At 42.0% G+C, this 22,173-nt stretch overlaps 1 protein-coding gene and 1 long non-coding RNA gene across 4 annotated transcripts in view; one reads left to right on the top strand and one right to left on the bottom strand.

The window, feature by feature from the left end:
- Positions 1-22,173, top strand: part of LOC105836314 (zeta-sarcoglycan) — a 189,890-nt gene that overhangs the window by 24,828 nt on the left and 142,889 nt on the right. The gene's annotated exons all lie outside the window — the stretch shown is intronic.
- LOC114254239 overlaps positions 1-22,173 on the bottom strand; it is a 184,033-nt gene that overhangs the window by 21,306 nt on the left and 140,554 nt on the right. The window lies entirely within an intron of this gene.

The raw sequence follows: 22,173 nt of genomic DNA, 5'->3' as shown, positions 1-22,173 counted from the left end.
AATGTGAGGCGTTTCTTTCTCATGATGGGTACGTAATACCATTTGAATCTGAGAAACAATATTTGTACTCATTAGCAAGTCCTACATTCGATACCCTTTATCGTTTTCTTGCGATCTTGAATAATTTAGCCTGTTCAGTAACCTTCAGTATTAATTCAATCCATTTTTAGTTCAATTTGACATTTGCTTCTTGCAAGCTAATGTTCAGCATTTCTAACGTACACTTTTTTTTTCCTGATAAAACCAAGTGGAAGGGTTTCCATTATTTTTTTAAAATAAAAGAGACTCTCTCTCTGAAGTGACATAAAGGTACATAAATACGCATGAATTGTTTCATCTAATTTATTCAAAGAGATTAATCTACCTCGGAAGATGTATTTGTGGCTTGAAACTTTTAACAGTGAGCTGTACTACTTTCGAAAAATAACCGGGTCGCGGGGCTTTTAACTCGCGAGCGACGTTTGAAAGCGTAACGAGGCTGCGGTCAGGGATTTCCGCGGCGCTCTGAATTAAATCATCGTCAGACCGTTTAAGAAACGAGATTTATACATAGACGCAATAAACGGACGGTGTGTGCGTTGCAGTCCGAAGGATGAATAAAAGATCGCAGCACGCGGCACGTCTTCGTCGTTAAAAATTCGTGTATTCTCCGTGACAAACGGCACCGATTCTTATCGAAGCTTGTACAGACCGCTACTTAACAACCGCCTGCAAAAAGCCGCGATTCCCGAGGTCGAATACAAATCGCTCTCGCGTTTTCCACTCGCGATCTTCCACCCGTGATCTAACGTATATAGCGTCGTTTGTTCCGAGCGTCGTTTTTAAAGGTTCGCGCGAGTTTTAAGAAAAAGGGTGAAGAGATGTGAAGATAGGGACCTAAGAAAAAGAGCGAGGATGTTGAAGATAAGTATACTTAATGGCCGTCTTGCAGTACGAAACGGAAAATGTTGAATGCTTGGTAATGGAATAAAATTAGAGATGAACGTGTAATTATCTTTATAATACAACTCTTATGAATATATCAAAGATAGCGAATTCGAATAAAAAATTGATTATATAATAAAATATGTAACTATTATTCTTCGAATTTGCTTTCTATTATAAATACGTACATTGAGAAAAATAAGTTGTTAATTTGATTAAACCCCTCAATTCAATTAAATTTGTTTAATTGAAATGTTTATGTGATTTAGTCAAATATATAAAGATTTTATTTAAAATTCAAATATTTTATATATTTAAGTTAAATGAATAAATACTTGAACTAAAAAAATTTAATCGAGTTGAAAAATTTAGTCAAATTAACAATTTTTTTTCCAGTGTAGTAAGTTAAAGATACGTAGTAAAAAATAATTTTTTTATTGAAATAGAAGTATATCGAGCTCTTTTAAAACTGTTGCTTTTAATAAAAGAACGTTAATCATCACAATTTAATATTTTAATATTATCTGGAAATAACTTCTAATGCAAGTACAATTTGACACGAGCTGTCAATATCGCGGCCGCTAATGTCACTACGTGTCTAACTGGAGCTATCAGTTACGTATACGTATAGCAAGTCCTGAATATTATACATGATCCATAAATAATTTCGAGGCAGAGAGTCGCGGGCGAGGATGCCTCGACAAGCCGAAATATCGTCCAGGACAGGCTCTCGCGTAATGCTGGCATGCGCCGGATTAGAATTCGAGTGCAGTCGCGACGACCTAGCTCCCACGAGGGCAACGTAGGACACCGTAAAGGTTTTGTTGCGAGCCGCGTGCGCAGGGTTGGGTCCGTCTGTATTATAAAATTCTACCATGTTCACGATCTTACAGAGGAGGAGAACTTCCATGCACGAACGATTCTTCGGAGAACTCGTAAATAAATTGAGGATTACGCTCACGTTAGAACGGCTTGCGCCATGCAAAACTTAATTCATCGCGTTTATAATTTCAACGCACGATTTATAATTGAGACGTGGTAATTGTACATTCTTGCGAGTAGCTTATAAATTTACGAATTTTCCCTCTATCTCAGGTTGCGGAACGCTGCGAAGTTCTAACGCTCTGTACCTCATGTTTTTCTTAGTTTTTTTTTTGCCCTGAGTCTTCATCGATCATATTGTAATCGAACACGATTTCGACCTCGTCGAAGACAAATCGCAAATTGTTTATGTATCTTTCGAAGATCTACACGAAGTCCTCTGTACGAAGGTTTCGGTCGTCACTAAGATTTACCGCTGTGGCCCCAATTCTGTGGATATCAAAAGCAATTTCATGCTTTATCTCTCTCTCACTCTCTCTGTCTTCTCTTCAACCCCCGCGTCAATTCTGCGTTCTCGTTCTTTCGCCCTGTCTCCCCGCGCGTCGACTCCTCCATTGCGCTTTCGCTCTCGAGGTAATCTCCAAGAACTTCTGGAGATGGATCGTCCCGCGGGATGGAAACCGAGGACCGACTTTACCCGCGGCATTTACGCAAACAACCGGGGAAACTACGTTTCCGTCGGTCCGCGTCACGGTTCTCTTCGGCTCACAATCAGCGGGAGAAATAATGCTTAGGACAGTCGTGACTTTCTCTCTTTCCTCTCCTTGCTTGCGACGAGATCGCGCGGACGCTCCGTCTCTCGAGTCAGACTTGGGGCAAATGAAATTCTCAGCCATTTAATGGCGAGATAATAGCGAGGGCTGCTACCGAGAACAAAGACAGCGAAACTTTCGAAAAATAAATATAGTTGACTCTAAATATATTCTCGTTTTTTTTTTTGCGTGATTAACGCATTTTATTTTAAGTTGTTTCACGGCGCATTATCCGGCGCAGAGCCGACCTCAAAACTCTTGAGGGTATCTTTTGGATAGTGAACTTTCGAAATGCACTGTTAGAGAGCGAAACTCTCGATAGAATCGCTATCAGGAAGTAACGTTACTACTAGCAACTTTTAACTCCCGCCCTGAATACCTACGCCATTTTTTACGAGATTCAGCAACTAGTTTGTAATGTTTGCGAGCTTACCTCGGATGGAGCGAATTTTCTTGGACGCCGTTTCGTGAATAGGAACTGGATGAATGCCGCGGAATTCTTTGCCCCGGTAACCCCGGTAGTATTTCATTAATGTACTTTAAGAAGATCGATAATTTGAGGCACCCGCGGATTTTTCAATCGCTTCCCGGATGTCTTATTTCCGATAAATCGAAGAGACGAGAAATATATTTGCACGCGCGCAGTCAAGTGCACCAACGTTAATTTAATTATGTAAATAATGGGAGAATCGTTAAACGCGTATATCACTTGGGTTTTTTGTTATATTTCCCATTTGGTACGGTACGTAAACAAACGGTGAAAATTGTAGCTTTATGTTTCAGGTATTTATTGATATAATGTTTTCACATCTTTCAAGAGCAAATCAGTTTCGAATTATATATAACTTAATTAATTTGCTTTAAAAGCTCATAAGCTTTTTTGCAACATGTAGCAAAAAACATACAGCTTTCGACGTCCTTACCTTTTCATTATTTATTGATTATTAAATATTTTATCCATTTTGATAAATTATTAACGAAATAAATAATAGTCGATGAGTCCTTGTATTGTTATAATTATTTTGATTGATAAATTTGATATTTTTAAAGGCGATACGATTTAAGCAATTAGTACGCATTCAGCAACTCTTCTCTACTGGATAGAATAGCATTAAAAGTATCAAAAACGTCAATATTTTATTTTATAAATTTCTATATAGGCATTTTTCAAAAGAATTACATGAAATTCAATTTAGTTTTTATCTTTTGAAAACGGAAGTAGCGGCACCTTCTTTTCGACACTCGTAATTAAAACTAGCAGATCGTCAATTTGATTCTCTCAAATTCTCGTTTCCTAAATCACAAGCTAATTTAATCGCGTTCTCTTTATAGGCATAAAGATATCTCGTGGTTTCAAGAGACGCCGCGAAACTCGTCGTGGAATAACACGAGGGCGAAGTCGGCGAAGGCAGGAGGGAAACCGACTGAGAGTATCTCGGGGTGGAGGAATAAGGGTTGTCGAGAACGGTGTCAAAGCCAAGCCGAGCGGGCTTCTCCCGTCGGGTAACTCTCGTCGGCTTGCGCGAAAAGTCCGGTCACGTTCGCGGGCTCCCGAGGCGAGACACGGGTACACACCTTAACCTTTGCTTTTTCCCTTCGACCACCGTCCCTCAAAGCCCCTTTGCTGAGAGGCTTGGTTGCGGCTACGGGGGCGAGCCACCGTCTCTTCCTTCCCTTTTCTTCTTTGGACATGAACGTAGTTACAAATCATCCGCCCGCGGATCCTCGAGGCGCGATTGCATTCGATGTTTCTAGGACTTTGCGACGCGTTAAGTTCGGCCGCCGATCTGATAACTCTGCCTTTCCTTATCCTTACTCATCTACGGAAGATGTCTTTTCATTGGATGATAAAGAACGCGCGCATCAAAGTGCTAATTGATTGAATGTTTAAGTCTTAAGGACTTACTGGCTTGCGTTTGCGACTCCGTTCAAGACGCGCGAAGGTATTTCACGAGAGAAATCAGAAACCACGTATCGATCGCGAATGAATAATCTGATTGGACACGTAATAATAATACATTAAATAAAATATAAGAACTGTACATTTTCGTGAGAATTACGCAAGATATTACATTAGTATTGATTGTGATTAGAAAAATCCATTTATACTTCGTCGCTCTTGAAATCTGAACTCGCAAGCAATAGAATAAGGCAAATTAATTAAAAGCTTCCAATATATAATTTCCAATATTATTCTAAATTCAGACATTTGACTTCCGTTGTGCAATTCGTTATGCTTTTAGATCAAATCGAAATAAGACATTTCATTCAGAAATTGAAGGTGCTCATTGCGGTTAAAAGCGCGCACCTTCCCTCTTTTCGCGCTGCGAAATCGACGATCGAAAAAATAAATGCGAAAAAAAAGAGAAACGAAAAAGATCGGTGATGCGTCGACGTTGAACCCTTTTAGGTGAAACGGGTGAGCGCGCAGCCGCTTGTTCAGTTGGTTATTTAGTGCCGCGATTCGGTCGCGTTACTCGGACACCCTCCGTTTGTTTAGCATTTTACAACTGCGCGGCACCGCCGCAAACGTGCACGCATACACGCGATACCGCGTACCGAATTTTCGAGCCGTTCTCATTTGGCGCGGGCGGGCTTGTAAAAGCGATCGGTGGCTAACGAGAGCCGATGAGGCACTGCCGCTCCGATAATTAAGTATTGCCGTGCAACGCGCCGAGTTTTAATTCGAGAGCTTTCCTGGCTGGTATTCGCCTCCTCTTTCTCTCTCTCTTTCTTTCTCTCCCTTTGGTCAAAAGCACAATCTCACAAAAAGTTACGTAGTACCATTCAACCATTATCCCGGCTTTCTTTGATTTGATTCTTACTCATATATAACGATAAAAATAACTATTTTGCGTTAGCTTGTGAGCAAATCTCCCAGGGGAAAATTTATCAATTGATATTACGCATCGACGCGTGATTTTATAAAGCTAGATCTAAATCAGTCAAACGAGCGTAAAAACAAAAAATGCAAATGAACAGCTTGCTTTAACATCGCGAATATTGGTGATGCTGTTCGCGCTCGTTTACATGGATTCGGCTTTAGATCTTGTGTGTGCCGATCGACGCGACGATGAATGGCCCTTTGGGATAAAAGCGACGTGACACGATATGCCGTTCGTTCTTGTTTTCATCCATTTACGCGGGTACGCACTTTTTATTAGCATGTGCAATATTTACATTAATTATATTCCATATTATTTAATATTTCGGGGAAATATGCTGATATACGATTATCTCTCTTAAATTGATTTGCGTATGCGTAATAAATATGTATATGAATATGGTGATATATTTTACCTCTGTTTTTATTAGATTTCCATCTGGTCTGTATCATTTTTTATCCACGCAACGAAAAAAAATGTAAAAATAAACCATATAAAATTATCACAAAGATGACATGACCATACATCACTAAATGGATTTGTCGGATTTATCAGGATGTTTGTATGAGTGCGAGCGAGAGAGAGAAAGAGATATGCGGTCATTCTGTTAACTCAATTAGTCTATTCGTCAGATAAAATAATGGAGTGCTATTTGATTTGTGTTTGATTTCCAGTGGATTCATTTATTTTTGCTACGTCGAGCGAACGCGAAATTCAGGAAAATGCTTCAAGAATTCCAGAGGCGAGCGTAGATCTACAAAGAAAATATAGACGATTCACATTGGCATTGTGTGTTTGCGTCATTGTACCGAATTAAGAACGTCGCAATGACCGACATTCCGCCTGGCGGGACTAAACTTAGAAATGCACTTAAGCGAATCAATAAACACGCTTCGAACTTTGCGAATCTTCTCGCTCAACCTTTTCGCCGTTCGACGCCTTGAATGCGAAGTTTACTCGCATCGAACTTATTGTTGGAGCCGTTAATACTCGAAGATATTTTCATTGTCGGTCTCCTTCAGTCACGCAGGTGAACTTGGCGGGGACCAAATAAATAAAAGAGCTTTGTGCTGCTTATTAAAAAGCAGCACTCGTAGCTTAATTACTTAATGGAAGTTAGATTTCACTGAATAATAATGTCCTTAATTTTCACACTTGTTTCATCTGTGATATTAATTATGAATGTGCTCTTCCCATGTTACAATATTTTTTTATTGAGGTTCTTTTAGGACTGGTTGTTCCAACTTCTTGGTAAACTTATCTCCCAAATAAGCACGTGTCTATCTTCATTTCTTTTTTTTAATAAATAAAGATAAACATATATTTACCTGATAGGTAAATTTACCAAGAAGTTGGAACAACCGACCCTGAATCGATTTTGTTAATAAATGACGATAGATTTGTCTAAAAACATGTTTGCTAAATGTAACGCGCGGAAGGATTAATAAAAATACAATCTGACCTCCTTTCTCTTTTTAAAATTCATGAATTTTTCGTAGGAATCCGATATGCAAAATTACATCTCTCTTTCGTATCGGACTCTCTCCTGTCGCATTTTGAAATTCGCTACGTGTTTACCTAGTGGTAGCTACTTTCCCGATATATGCGGCGACGTGCGCTTTGCCTGCACGCGCTAAATTTTAAGTGTCACCGTTGGAAGTAATCAATTCGATGTCGCAGCGCATCGATGGCAATATCAGCGCCTGGACACGCGCGCGTGCTCTGATTTTCAATTGTATTACATATATGATATGGTTGTACATATACATTATATATATATATATATTTATATATATATATATATATATATATATATATATATAAAACGCGCTCGCGTTCCCCCCTTCGTGACTGTAAAACGCATCGCATGCTGGACAGTCAGTCTCCGGGCGTCTGCAAACATTCGAGCGCGCCCCGCGAAGGCTGTAAAGGAAATATCGTTGAAAGCATAATTCCACTATGTTATTCCGGAAAAATCCGACCGGCACCTTGCACAACGCAAAAACACGGGAATCTAGTTTCGCACGCTATCATCGCGCACGCGATCTCACCGCCGAAAAGAGAAGAGAGGAAAAAAAAAGAAGAAAATACACGTAGCGCGCGATAAAACGGATCGATCGAATGTAGTTTGCGATGCAAAATACCTCATCGAATCGTTCATCTCGTGCGTACGAAATTATTTTCCTACCCGCGTGTCCATCGGCTTCGACCATTCAGCTTTTTCGCTATCGCGACGATTCCGACCTTCGTCCATTTCTCGGCTTTCTTCGGGTTAAATCGGATCGTTCTGCAAAAAGATATTAATTTCATTTGAACTCTTTTTAAATATTAATTTTATCTATGCAAAACAAGTAGTTAACGGAATCGTGCATAATTACAGTTACGTTTCTGCTCGGATATGTATCCAAAGATTTGCCATAATTTATCGCAGCCACATGCGTTTGAATAACTCGCGTATATAGCTCACGTTAATCGATCCGGAGCTTTCAGCTCTATGCCCAACGCAACAAGCTTTTCGCTGCGAGTTTCGATATTTACCGGTTAAAAAAGGGACACGCGACGATGCCGTCAAAGGGTAAAGGGAGCTACGCGGCAGAATCGACTCTCTTCAGCGTGAACGATTACTGCCATCGGGAAAATTCGATCGGAAACACGATCGCCCGTCACGCTAAAGAACGCAAGAGAGCGCGGTAGGAGAGAAAGAATACGAAGAGAAAAACAGAAAAAATTTGCGAAATGAGCGAAAGAGAGAGAGAGGAGATGGAGGTACGAATTGAGTCGGGAGGGAGTGTCGGAACGGGAAAGGATGGGCATGGTGGGAAAACGACGAAAAAAGAAAAACAAGAGAAAAAAAAGTGAAAAGAGAGGGAGAGGCAGAGGGAAAAAAAAGGATGGAATCACCTCGCGGTGGACGAGGAGATTGGCATTCACGGTTAGTGAAGCTTCGGTGGTCGCGAATGGAGAGTGCAGGACATCCGACTGGCGGGTAGGATGGTACGGGCGTGCGGGAAGGGAGCACGCGGCTATCGGGCACGGTCGGTCAATTTAAACCGGAAATACAAAAAGTAAATTAGCCGGACAGAACGACCGTTTGGTGGTTTGCTCGCCGCATACTCCGCCGCGACGCGACGCGACGCGACGCGGCGTGTCGGGGCCACGTGTGCGTCGAATCGTGCAGAGACCGCGCGCGGTCCGCGCAGAGATTTCACGGATGCCGGTATGTTATTACGTCACAGATTGTAGTGTGACGCGCGTGTGATTCTTTCCGGAATCGAGAGGATTTGTTGATTTCACATTACGATATATTGCCAATGGATGCTCTTTTCAGCTACATTTTTCTTATGCTTGCCGCGTGTAAAATTGAGATATTTGATTTATCTGTTATAAAATAGGATTGCATTTTTTAAAAGAAAAATTAAGATACTGTGCACAATGGAGAAAATACTACACCGAAAAAAAAACCAGAATGCTGGTAGGTTTAACCAGAATCTGGTTGAACATATCACGTTTCTACTTAGTTCAACGAGACTTTTTTCTGTCTAGGAATAAATATTGAATATTAGATATCAAAATCAGATATAGATTGAACGTAACACACAATAAATACATATAAGATATAAATGATAAAGCACTCACTTAAGTGATTATTTGTTTATAATATTCACTGAGGAAATTGAATAAGTTCTTTTCCTTTCTCATTTCTTCATTTTTAAAAATTATATTCTCTTAATTTTAATAATTACCATTTTACACGTTAGAAAAGAATTTATGTAGCATGAAAGTTCATTAATTTCTTTCGAGTCAGTTGAGGCGAGTCCGAAGCGGGTAAACCTCGGAGCAGATGCACCTCGTCGACAGCTTCCGGCATCGGGGAATCCTATTTAGCAACTATATAGTAGCGATTGCTGTTATTGGCTATCCGGCGGCGCCGATCCGCGATGGATCGATCGAATGTTTTCAATATTAAATTCACCGTAGCGCATCGCACCGCGTGCTAGGGTCGGCGCGCGGCAAATATCTAGGGGCGATACTTTTAAGCAAATGTGCATACAAATGAGCGCCCTGGGCTTGCGCGCGGCAGTATCGGGACTGCGAATGCAAACGAACGCTCGCTCGCTTTCAAATCACCCTGTATTCGGTCAATTATTGGACGCGAGTGCAAAAAAAAAAAAAAACTCGTAAACCGACCTGTTTCGATCGGCCGTCTAACGCGAGTTAATGCATTCTGCCGATTGTAACTTCTGTACCGCGTTCATAGTGCCAGTTTTTATCAGGCACGATTCGATTCTTCCGTCGTAATCGGGATTTTCTTCGAATGGAGGAGTAGAAATGTTCGACCACGATGCTTTTCGCTAGCATAGAGATACATGGAGACCAAACAACATGCATGAGTAAAAAACGCTTCAAGATCGAGACAAAATATTCGCGGTTCTTATGCACGATCTTATTCGTGATTAATAATTTTATTATCCAAATATTGAGGGCAAGAATAAAATCACGCGTCCTCCGGTTCTTCTATCAACGAGAACCAAGGTCATTCGTAAAGATACGAGTGGTACGGTCCGAAGTCGCGTGAATTCCGCGCGGCTCTCGCAACTTCTCTCCGTTTAATTAGATTATTTAAGTAGCGCCGCGCTTCCATCCCGGTGCTCGTGTTTCCACCGTCCGCTCGTTACAACACAACGGAGATCGCCTTCTGTACGAAAACTTTGCTTTCGAGTGCAGTACAAAGGCCACCGACGACTGAGGGAATTCATTTAACATCGATTTTCTCGAGGACCTCCTCCCGCGATGAATCTTTCCCGTTTGTTCCCCTCATCCGCCCACTCTCTCGTTCGTCTCTCCTGTGCGCTAGTATGTTCGAAAGAACGTCACTTCTACAATATTTCCTTTGTAAATCAAGCGCGAGAACAAGTAATTCTTTGGCGGCAGATAGTTATTGGAGTTGCGTTTCAAAACAATACCGTTTAGTAGATTGGGCGAAGACCACGTTTGCCGATGATGTGATATTTGATTTTGTTAAAGTTCACAGTTCAAATCGATTTGTTACAACAGACTTGCTTCTGCTAGTACACCACATCTTTTCCACATTTATTTAATCGTAAGTTAATCCCTGGAGCATATTATCTGCAGCGATCTCTAATTGTAAGTGTCCGTCAGTCGAGATGTTGGGAGAGAAAGTGGCCGACCCTTTCTCTTTTATACAGGATATATTCTATTAAGTTTAACAAAGTCTAACATTTTTTGGGTTAGGGAAGGTTAATAAGACTAAGTGCGATAATGTAACAGTTTTTAAATGGTAAAGTAGTAATAATATTTAGCAACTATGTTCAATGAAAGAATTGATGAGTGGAGGGCTATTTTAAGAATTATATTTATTTTTATAAATGTGTTAATTTGTACTTTATAAATAAACTACCTTCTCAACCTTCTCAACTTTATCGATGTATAAAAACAAATTCAGATTTTTGTCATTGTTAACACATTTCCATTAGAACATATTTCTTATTAAAATAATTTTTAATCCAGATAGAAAATTGCCAGTTTTATTACCTACTTTCAATATAGAACAATTTGTAATTTTTTCATTTTGAAAATAGATACTTCTTTACTTGTTTATTACTGAAAAACTATGGCGCCCTCAATTTTCGTTTAAGCACAGTTATCTTTACCGCGCGATTCCTTAATACTCCTCATTAAATTCTTTCAAACTTAAGGGGAGACACCCCAGGTATTTCCTCCAGTAACGATTCGTGGCAAGAGATCCGAAACGAGGCAACGTGCTACGCGGAACTTTTTGAAAATTTATTACGACATCGGTCCTCTAGCCGCATCGATGCAACACGAACATGCCGTCTCTCGCGGAATATCGCTGATTCATCGATAACGTAAATAGAAGTTTAATTAATTCGCTGCTCGTTTAACTCGGCTGACAGGCCGACGGAAAGGACGGAGAAGGAGAGGGAGAGGATAACGGGACGAGGGACAGAGATTATGCCGGAGGAGGCCATGTAAGAGATGTTTTAAGCTGTGGCGCGTAATACATACCTCGATCTCTTATGTACAAACCGCCTAGAAAGTGATTACACGAATCGGCGGGGTCAGCAAATAGAAGCTCGACTGCAAAAGGACTCCTCTCGACCCGTTCGCGGATTCCGACAAGTGACACTCGGACTCACCAGAATACTCCAATTTAAATGAATGTCAACTCGCGGTGAGATGACCGATGAAATCGATCATTAGCTCGGCGGTGACTGTTATTCTTCCCGCGATAAATGATATTAATTAATTAATTAAATTTATCTGCGTGTTTATAATTGAGAAGGAAAATATTTTCGCTTGCGGGACACGCTTGTCAAAGTGACGGGATTTAAAGGGACACACATCACGGGTGACAATAATAGCCGCTTTAAACGGGAGGAAACGAGTGCGAGCATTTTTCCCACCGGGCGTTCTGGATCTCGCTAACATCAGTTTGCGAATTAAACGCGATGTAATCAGGTGGATGTTGGCGCGGTATTGATTAACTTGCGGATAATCCTGATTACCGGCGAATACACAATTACGTCTCTCTTGCATCAGGTGCTATAAATTAATTGGTGTGGCTGAGTAACGTCAGGCAGAAATTATATCAATGTTTAGCTTGTCGTCAATTACACTGATGCTCTTTACATTGTAAAAAAATTGACTGTAGGCTTACCGGCGTGATACCGAGAGATGAAATACGGTCCGATCGATTCATTACCGTAAGTGGCGCACGTTATCTGCGATGAGAGTACTTTCTAAGAATATATATGTGTATATCACATCTCATTATTATCAAAAAATACATATATTTCATAGATTGTTTTATTATCATATTTCAGTATCTGTAAATTTGAGCACAAATCTCTTATTAGTTTAAATTTTATTTTTTTATTTATTCTTGATTTCTTACATAAAATTGTGTTTTCCATTTACATAAGTATTTATTTAAAAATTTCATGAGAAAGTAGTACTACGAATTAAATCAAATTTTTTAGATATACTTACAAAAGTAGACATACCAATAAATATTCTTGTTAAAGTTTATTTAGCTTTACTTACTTAAATTATTAAAACTGCAGACAATTACAAATGTTTCACAAAATTTTCATTGTTTTGTTCTTTGCAGCTGGTCGCAAAGTCAAATGTTCGGATATTTATGATCAAAATTTTTGATTGTTGATTAAAAAAGAGAATAAACCTAAGAAGCATACAGTTTAAATTTTGATAACTTTTAGTTAGTATTAAAGAACCAAAACATCTTTAATGAGACAGACGGTAAACTTATATGGATTACTTAACGAATTTCGGGCGGAACTCACAAACTTTCAACCGCACAAGAGAAGATGGTATTATTCCGCGAATAAATCTTTTATCTTGAAGGCAGACTAAAGTATTCGTCATCACTCATCATTTATACGGCGTCCCGCACAAAGGTATCGATAGCATACGAAAATAAAGAAAAACATAAAGTTTCTTATTTATCATCCAATGCTCTTAGCCAGTCGTTTTGTTTCTTCGATCCGCGATCGGTCCCATCCAATCGAATTAGAAGGTGGACGGCTGATAAACGTCCGCAGATAAGCTCGGATAAAGATGGAATAGACCCCGAACTGTTTTCTCGCGTTTCTGTCTTTCTCTTGCCGGAGGAAGTTTACCGTATCGATGACGCGACACGCCTTACCCTTTCGCTAATGAAACTGGCGAGCTGAAAATCTATATCGATCTGCAAATTGACCTGGAACCTCGTTTTGCAGAAACGTCACGTTCGCGGTGACATAAAATTAGAATCGTTACCGAGAGGTACAGTTTAAAATAGCGATTCCGCGCCCAGATAACCGGACGTGTCGCATGCGCGCGAATCCTCTGGCGATTCAATTACACGCGCGTTCCATACAGGAGATTTCGATCAGGCTCCAAGCGAATTTTCAATTTTTCAATAGATATATCCATAAGTCACGCCAAGATGCACCGCGATCGCGCAATATTCTCCCGCGCGCGCGCGCGCGCGAACGCTTGCATGGACGGACAACCGATTCTTTACTATCCCGGCACGTCCTTTCGAATTTACGGTAATACGTATCGCGGTGGCACGTAAATCTTTGCAGACACGGGTGATTCGTGGGAAATTGGAAAAGCTGTCCGCGGCGATCGGTGATACGTCCGCTCGCCCCGCAGCCGTCGACGCATATTTTTAATGACGCACGGAAGAAAAAGAACCGCCAGAGCGGCTTCCCTTCCGCGGCGAATCGATCGACAGTCCTCTCGTTCGCGTAAATTTCTGTTTAATCATCATCGACGGTCTTGAATTTCGATAAAAGATGCAGCTGATTTTCGCAATCATTTTTTAACGGAAGACTTTCTTTTGTTTTTTTTTCCCCTCGAAACTGTAGCGTTTCTCATAATGCTTGAACGTTCTTAATAAATTATTTTGATAGATAAAAAAGGAAATTTTTCCAAACCTAATTCTATCTAAACATTGACATTTCTCAATTTTGATATTTCAGTAAAATCGTTCTTATAATGTCAATTTTACGTCCGAGGAAATAGACCAGTCTGAATTGATGTAACACAAAATTTATCGTTCTATGTTTAAACGTATTTCACTTGTTACGCTCGTCTGATTGGGTAAAGAGTTTCGAGCGGCGACGCGTGCTACGGCGAATGTTTTAGAAGTAATGAGTGAATGATTAACGAGCTACGTAACGTCGGCAACATCCGATTGCGACTGAATTTGTAGATTCGAACGTTTACATTCGAGCCGGTTGATGCTACTGTGAATCGCCGATGAAGCACATATCCTCCCGCACCATTCCGAATCGGGTTATTGTCGATGCAGTATGCTCCAGTTAATCGATAACTGTGCGCAAACTGTGTGTTCAGAGAGCATTCCTAATGTATCCATTGTCTTTGAGCAGATGCACCTACCTTCCTATCCACCCTCCTCAGTGTCCCCTCTCCTCGCGCTCCCGTCTTCTTTGTCCGTTTGTCTCCTCCTATCTCTTCCTTCCCTAATGTTGCCTACTGCTACAAAAGGCAGCTCGATGAGGTAATTCAGGCCGCGCACTTGCTCTCTGCCTAATTTCTCCGTGTCAGTTTATTATGCACGCACGCGTACACGCACGCGTGCACAACGTGATAGAACTCGACACGGTCGCCGGTTTGAGTTCCGTGTCGAGGCGCTCGCGGATTAATCCCGCGGTTATCTGGGACGGGAACCGTGAAATCATCAATGCGACGGCACCGTCAAAGTTTCCCACCCTCGTCGTATTGGCGGAAAGAGCGATAGAGAGACGCCCTGGCACGAATCGTCACGTTGACAAACTTTACTCGCCGTCGCCGTCGTCGCATCGGGTCCCCGATTCCGCGATTAAATGGCTCGAAATGTATACCGAACGCACGCGAAACGTTGTTTATATGAAACTCCGAGGCGCCTCTCAGCCGATTCAAAGAGATCTCTCAAAGACTTCTGTCGCGCGCGTGGATGTGTGCGTGTGTCACGTATCGGAAATCTATCTTATTACGAGTGGCTTTGCCATGCAGGCCAGACTAAGACTGGAAAGCTTCTCGAGAACCAAATTAAGTAAGATCAACGATCCTCGTCGAAGTAAATGGAAGTATATAAATGAAATAAATTAAGGCAAAGACTAAATGAGATAAGCGGATCTTCTTTTACGACTTCGCTTTTTGCAGTTTATGTGTGCGGAAAGTCTTAAATAGCAATCCCGAGTGACCTGGATATTTCGTTAACTAATTTTGCCATTGAATTTTTACTTTTTATTTCACGCTTAATTTGAATTGATAAAAATATTATTTTAAATGCTAATTTGGAAAGTTCTAAAGTATCTCTTAATAAAAATTTGATTGATTAAAAATGAGTAGTTTTAGAAGTGTCCAGCGACGAAAGTTTTATAAAGTAAACGAGCAGCATCTTTACGACTCGATATTTAATCGAATAGTCTTGATATTTTTGTTAAGAAGTGGCACAACTTTATGTCGATTAAAGAACATATCGTCGTTACAGTTTCCGCACATTTGTCAGATTGCGTGTATTTTCACCGGGTGTCAACTCGTAAGATGAGCGACACGTTACTTCGATGCTCCCCTTTTTTGAAGGCAACATTCCGGGGTAAATTATTCAAATTAATGAAGTCACTCGCAATCGAAAAATGTCACGATGTTCTCGAAGATAGTGACTATAAAAGGGATACCTTCCGGCACGATTCGACGTTCCGGCACATGGGAGGATGACACTGAATATTAATTATTGGCTGAGAGCTGATCGGACATAAGGCACGGAGGTATTCGATTAATCTCGATCTCGTGGAAGCTTAATCGAGTCTCCGGCGTCGGTGCATAGGAAGCAACGGCGGGGAGGGGGGGGGGGGAGAAACGGGAGCGCGAGGGAGAAACGTTGAGGGTCCCAAGTTGGGAACTTATGTTCCGCAGCGTGTGGCAAAGTTGTCGCGCGCAATCTCGAGATTGCAGAGGCGGAACGGCGGAGAAAGAGGAAAGAGAAGCGCGAACGGTATAGGGATAGAGAAAACGCGAGAGAGAAGAAGAGGAGAGAAGGAAAGTAAAGGGGAGAGAGAGGAGGCCTGCCGAAGCGAGAGAAAAGCGGTGGGTCGAGAAAGGAAGAGGGAGGCGAAAGGGGACGCGAAGAAATGGCGCGATGGAGTCTATCCGTAGGTAAGCGCGACTAAATGAAAGGAATGTAAATCATAAAAAGTTACGAGCTTTTAAATCTCCTACAAGGTGGTGCACGTTCGCTTTAATTACCTTACATCTCTCATTCCTCCCCCCCGGGGTCCCCGCCGTCGACGGGGAAGAGGGCGACGGCCTTAACTCCCCTCCGAGAGAAGAGAGAACTTCCTTCCTCCTTCCGTTCTCGTCCTTACTTCGTCCTCGCTCGCTCGTCCTCTCATTTGCATTCCTCGAAAACGGATATCTCCCGGTCCTTTTCGAGTCCCTCTCTTCCCTTCCCCCCTTTTTCTCTCTTTCTATCTCTCTCTCCTGCTATGTTTCTCTCTTTCTCTCTCTTTCTCTCTCTCTCTCTCTCTCTCTCTCTCTCTCTCTCTCTTCTTTTCTCGCATGCCGAATGGCCGCTCTTTCATTCGTGGAAACTCCTCGCCGCGAATAGATCACCTTCCGAGCCGTACGCTCTTGGGGATAATTAGCTACGTGGCCGTGGTGCACTCACGTTCTGATATGCGGCGTATACCATGAAGAAGGACGTGAGAAAGAAGGATAGGACGATGGTAGGACGACGGGAAGAGAGAAACAGAGCAAAACGAGAGCTGGAAAAACCATACGTACACGCTGCACGGTCGTTATTAACGTCACCGCCGAGGGATTTGCTCGAAAATGCTGCTCCGTGAAGATATGCAATCTTGCTAGGAAAGACGACCGGGGGAGGGAGAAGGGGGACGTGGAGGATTGCTTTCTAAGTGATTGTGAGATAAGTGGAGCGCTCCTTTTCGCCCTGCTGCCTTTGCTCGGACTTTAACTCCATAAGGATGATGAACTATCGCGGTTGTATTTATCGACCGCGATGCTTTGTACGGATTTGGGATTTTCTTTTACGATGGAACATCTTTTCATGCCTTATCATTTTTAATGGAAATGAACAACAGACATGCATGCGCGCGCGCGCGCACGCACATGCGAATTTATATGTACTTTTGAGATATTCCGAATTCTGCCAAATATTATCCTTGAGTATTTACATCGCAATCAGATTAAGAAACCTATTACGCCGTGTGTACCATTATTAGGGCCAATTGGATAAGATCGATAAACGATGCCTAATAATACCGGTTTATATCTCGGATAACATCAAACTGGCGGAGTTTAAGTAATTGTATTTACCGAGCGTATTCGAGCAGTAAATTCATTATGAAATCCCTCCTTCGTTTCGTACCCGTAGAGCCCTGGGGAGAGAAATGCAACCCTTGTTTATGTTACGAGGGATGTTGGGGAGGGTCACATAGCCGTGCACCAATCGAGTATCTTCAAAATTTCACGACGTCACAGCGCTTACTCGAAAACTTGTCGAAAAGTTATTTACACTGTCTATCCTAGGCAGGAGCAGTTTGTAAATTATACCAAATATACAGTCTTTCGTGGTCATTGATACACCGAATGTTCCGAAAGCCTGCCAAACTCGCGGAATGCATCATCGATTTTCACATATAAACGTTATCATTTTTACATAAAAAAATTTCTACAAACTACAACTAAACTCCAAATGAGATTTTTGCCCATGCAACTTTTTCTAATCAAATTCTAGTAAATTTCACTTTTATGTTTAACATATAAAACCTTTAAAATGCTTAATGAATTACAGAAATATCGTACTACGAAAGATTAACTTCAAAGTAAAAAAACTAATCGAATAGAGTGCTTAATTATTATACATTTATGCATTCAAGAGTTACGCTGATGCATACATCATACGCGTGTCTGAAAAGATAGAAATGTCACTGGATACTTTCGTCAAGGGAGTATCTAAACCAATCGCGTATCGTGACTACTCGCAGACGCGGAAGATACGCGAATGCGACAGAGTAATATATAAAGGGTTGTAATACGTTACGGAATGGGGGAGACCGGAGGTCGGTGGATGGATGGGACATGCGTCATGGGGTGACAGCCGGAACAAATGGAATCTGAACCAGCAATCCTATGGTGTAAACTGCTTATGTATTGGAATCTCCCGGACGACATTCAACGCGACAATCTAATAATATCTTAAGTAATGGAGTCTTCCTGTTCCTCCGAATTACGGACGTACCGTACAGTCGTCAATATTATTGCACTTTTATCTTTCGGTTTTGTCTTTCAATTATTCGCAACTAATTATTTTAAGTACAAGAAAAAATTTTTCCAAGAGGGAGCCTCGAGCAAAAGAGGAGGAGAGAGAAGTTCGTTAGTTTTCAGAGGTATTCCGCAACGAAAGAAACAAAGAAAGAAAGAAAGAAACGAAGGGCGCGAAGTAACTCTGCTCCGCCAAAGCAGGAAGACAACAGAGTTAACGAACAAAACTGCAAGAGTACCTACAACGTAGCGAAGAGGATGACGAGAATTCGAAGTAACGAAATCAAAGTCGTGTCCGGAGCGGGAATGACCTCGTTCCCGGATCCGTTTCCGGATCTAGGTTAGAGAGTACAAGACTTCGAAGCTTCAAGCTCGGGATGGCTCGTGTATATTATTCAAACGTCTCCTACCATCCTTAGCGCGCTATACACACGGAGAGCCAGTCAGTTTTGACTTTACGACCCGTCGTTTTCTTCATACGAGCGGACAATACGGCGATAGCCGCCTTGAAAAACTGGACCTCGAAAAAATAGACTCTTGCAGATGAGAAGATCATGAATTTTTCTTCATCGACGAACGCGCGTCCCTTGGTCGTTCGAGATCACGTACAAGACGACATTTTCCATTTTCCGGAAGCTATTCCCTCCATACAATTTCATTGCAACCTCCGCGATTACTCAAATAAACGTTGTTTAGACGTCGCTATTCGAGTACTCGACAAACTCACAAACTTCAATTTAACTCTCTACTACTACTGTGACAGTTTTGTTCTTTATGCGTGATTAACTAGCGCGTATTTGTTGCTGTTTGTTCCCCCTCCCTCTATCTTTATTTGTAACGCGATACTTTTACTTAGACTTTTTTTAAGTAATATAAGTAAAGTGTTAAGAGATTTTCAAAAGAGATTTTTTTATATATCGTTTATGTATTTAACGTAATCACATTATTTTCCTTCTCGATATAAATTCTATTTTATTAACTTCATATCTCATTGCAATTTTTTAAATTTAACCACATATAAATGTGGCCTCAACAATGTGGCACAGACAAAAAATTCTCTTGAAAATTTAATATCCAAAATGAAAGACTACGAATGAGCCATTACCGCATCCGGTGATATTTGTTCTCCATTTTCCCCATTGTATTAAGAATTTCAGCGAGTCGTTCGTTCATTCCCACACCCCAACTGAAAACTTCGCAAACTTTCGCTCGTTCCGGAGTCCGCGAAAGGATTATCCCGAAACGAGCCACCAGGCTCGTATCTTGTTGGATCTCGCCGCGCAAAGGGAAAACGAGACAGGGGATCAAACAATCGTCGCGAATTAGCGACGACGACAAAATCGCGACAATAGGACGGGGAGAGCGGCGCGGCACAGTCGCACAAAAAAAGAGGCGGGGGACGTGGAAATGGAAAAAAATATGTAACTTGTTGACATGGATGATCCCGTCGGGTCGGAATACGATTATGTAGTCAAATGAGATTGTGGCATATGCATGAACCCCCGGCCTCCAGGGCCTCCCTTCTCGCGTTCCCCTCGATTTTCTCTCTCCTCCATCACGCGTTTCGTTCTCCCTGCACGCTCGTTCTCTTATGACCTCCCGCGTTTGTCCGAAATTCTCATGGCGAAATTGAGGAACTAATTCTTGTCAGTCTCTTATAACGCTTACGTCTTACGGCTTGTCTCGTTCACGGAATGTGATAGAAGCATCAGCGGTAATTTGAATAAATGATTGATCATGACATTGGCACTTAAATAACGACACCAGCAGAGACGTTATGTGAAATTTATAGTGGAAAAGCGAAGACAATGTTGAAAAATAAGATCCAGCATTAAGATCCTATTCTGTCGCAATTCTTGTATCAGGGAAAATGAAAAAGCATAAAAGATGCAGGCGTCGAAATGCATGTGTCAAGAATAGCAAACATTCAAACGAGGTAATATTTCAACACGCAGGGATAAGAGCCGAGACCGTTGAAGTTTATGGTAAGAGACCTCGGTGTGCTGGAAGATATGTAGCTGTCGATGGCTATGTTCGTGTCATCTCTTAACGACGCACTGAGGTCCCATTATGGCGGCGATGATCTAAGCTCGAGTCACCTCTTCTCGGTTTCGGCAGCATCATCTTTACTAAGTTCCATCGTAAGTGGTCTGAACTGATAGCTGGCTGTTCGTGGACTTTGTCGCGATATTGGTTAAGGGAAAACTCTCCTCGTGGGGTGAGTAGTAGAGTCTACGGGACATCATGAATCAACCACCGTAATTTCCGCTTACAAGGTGCCTGTGTGAAATCAGCTGCTTTCTCTCAATTGGAAACTTTAAAGGGAAAGCGATGAAGATTGAGATGTATGGGCTTTCTCTTTGCGAAAAAAATTTTCTCACTAACTTCTTTTTGTTCGCGAAACGAATATCTTGTTATCTGTGTGAGAATCCGCAGATTATATCGCAGATTACATTCTGTTTAAGTAAAGTCTTAATACTAGCGGTGATTATTAAGCGCTCGACATCTCATCGCTTCGAGCGATCGTATCTCTGAGATACTTTTCTGACACGCGAAAACGCGCTCCCCCGGTCGATGCTTTAATCCCTAGCCGCCGCGCCCGCTACATCCTATTCTACTGAATTTGCTCACCGCCGCGATAAACGACACACGTCGTCGCTTCGGAAGACAATTCGAGGTCTTGTGTCACTCCGTTTACTATTCGATCATCGGTAACGTCGAGAATCATGTGGAACCGTGTGCGGTTCCGGCGAATGGGATTTCTACCGTGCATCCGGGCAACTGGGTGAATCCGATTGGTCCGCGTATTCCTCGAGGCACTGCTCCCAGGAACAAAGGTAAACCATGATTTATAAGACGTGGCACGAACGTGAACGCTCGCAATGGCATTCGCGGATGGCGACGAAGACAGAGGGGCAGAGAGAGAGAGAGAGAGAGAGAGAGAGAGAGATAGAGAGAGAGAGAGAGAGAGAGAGAGAGAGAGAGAGAGAGAGAGAGAGAGAGAGAGAGAGAGAGAGAGAGAGAGAGAGAAAATGAAAGAGCGAAGGGGGTGCGGAAGTTGAAGAGGGGAACCAGACTGGCACCATATACGCGAGGGGGTTGAACGAGTGGCGAAGAGAGAGGAAAGAGGGGATTGCCGCATGGCGGTTTCATTACGGTGATGTATCATTACGTCAGACTTACGCCCCTAACGTCGTACCCGCTCTCACCGTATATATCTCGCGTTATTTTATATTTATACGCCCGGCGTAATTCATAGGGTTTCGGGAATGCCTGGTTATAATACGACGCGTCGCGAAATATGCGAATATTGTGAGAGCGTACCCGACCTATGTGCTGTCGTTGATGGCGGAGAGGCGACGCGACGTGAGCGGTGAGGGCTCGTGTCACAAGGTAAAATTAAACGCGTATCCAAGTTTTTCGGTACATCGTGGCAATACGTGAAGACAAATTACACAGACCTTAAGAGACCTCAGTAATTTCTGTATTTAAGCCAATTCTCTAAGAATCGGGACTGCGATGTTCGCGAATTTCTGCGTTATCTGCTCGTATTCTCACGTGTTTTCTACGATCCACGATGTTCTCTATTTCTCTTTTGTGATAGCTTGCACTTAAGCTTAGCTAGTGCCGGCGTATTTATGAACGAGTATCGAAATAATTTCGCGAGTTCACGGCGAAAGGCGACGCGATTCCGCGAGCTTTTGTCGAACCTCGTGAAATTTGTAGCGACAGGTCAATTTTGTTAGCACGTATAGGAGAGGGTGGGAAAAGTCGACGGGGGGACTCGTAGTCAACGGGCGTGTGAAAGAATCGATTTCTGGTACTCTCGACCGACTACGTCATGATCTTATTCCGGGAGCGATATATCTGGGAAAGGTTGAAAGGTCGAG

Source organism: Monomorium pharaonis, chromosome 8 (genome assembly GCF_013373865.1).
Source record: "Monomorium pharaonis isolate MP-MQ-018 chromosome 8, ASM1337386v2, whole genome shotgun sequence".
NCBI classification, from domain to species: domain Eukaryota; kingdom Metazoa; phylum Arthropoda; class Insecta; order Hymenoptera; family Formicidae; genus Monomorium; species Monomorium pharaonis.
The sequence above is the reverse complement of the archived record's forward strand: the minus strand, read 5'-3'. Positions and strand labels throughout refer to the sequence as shown.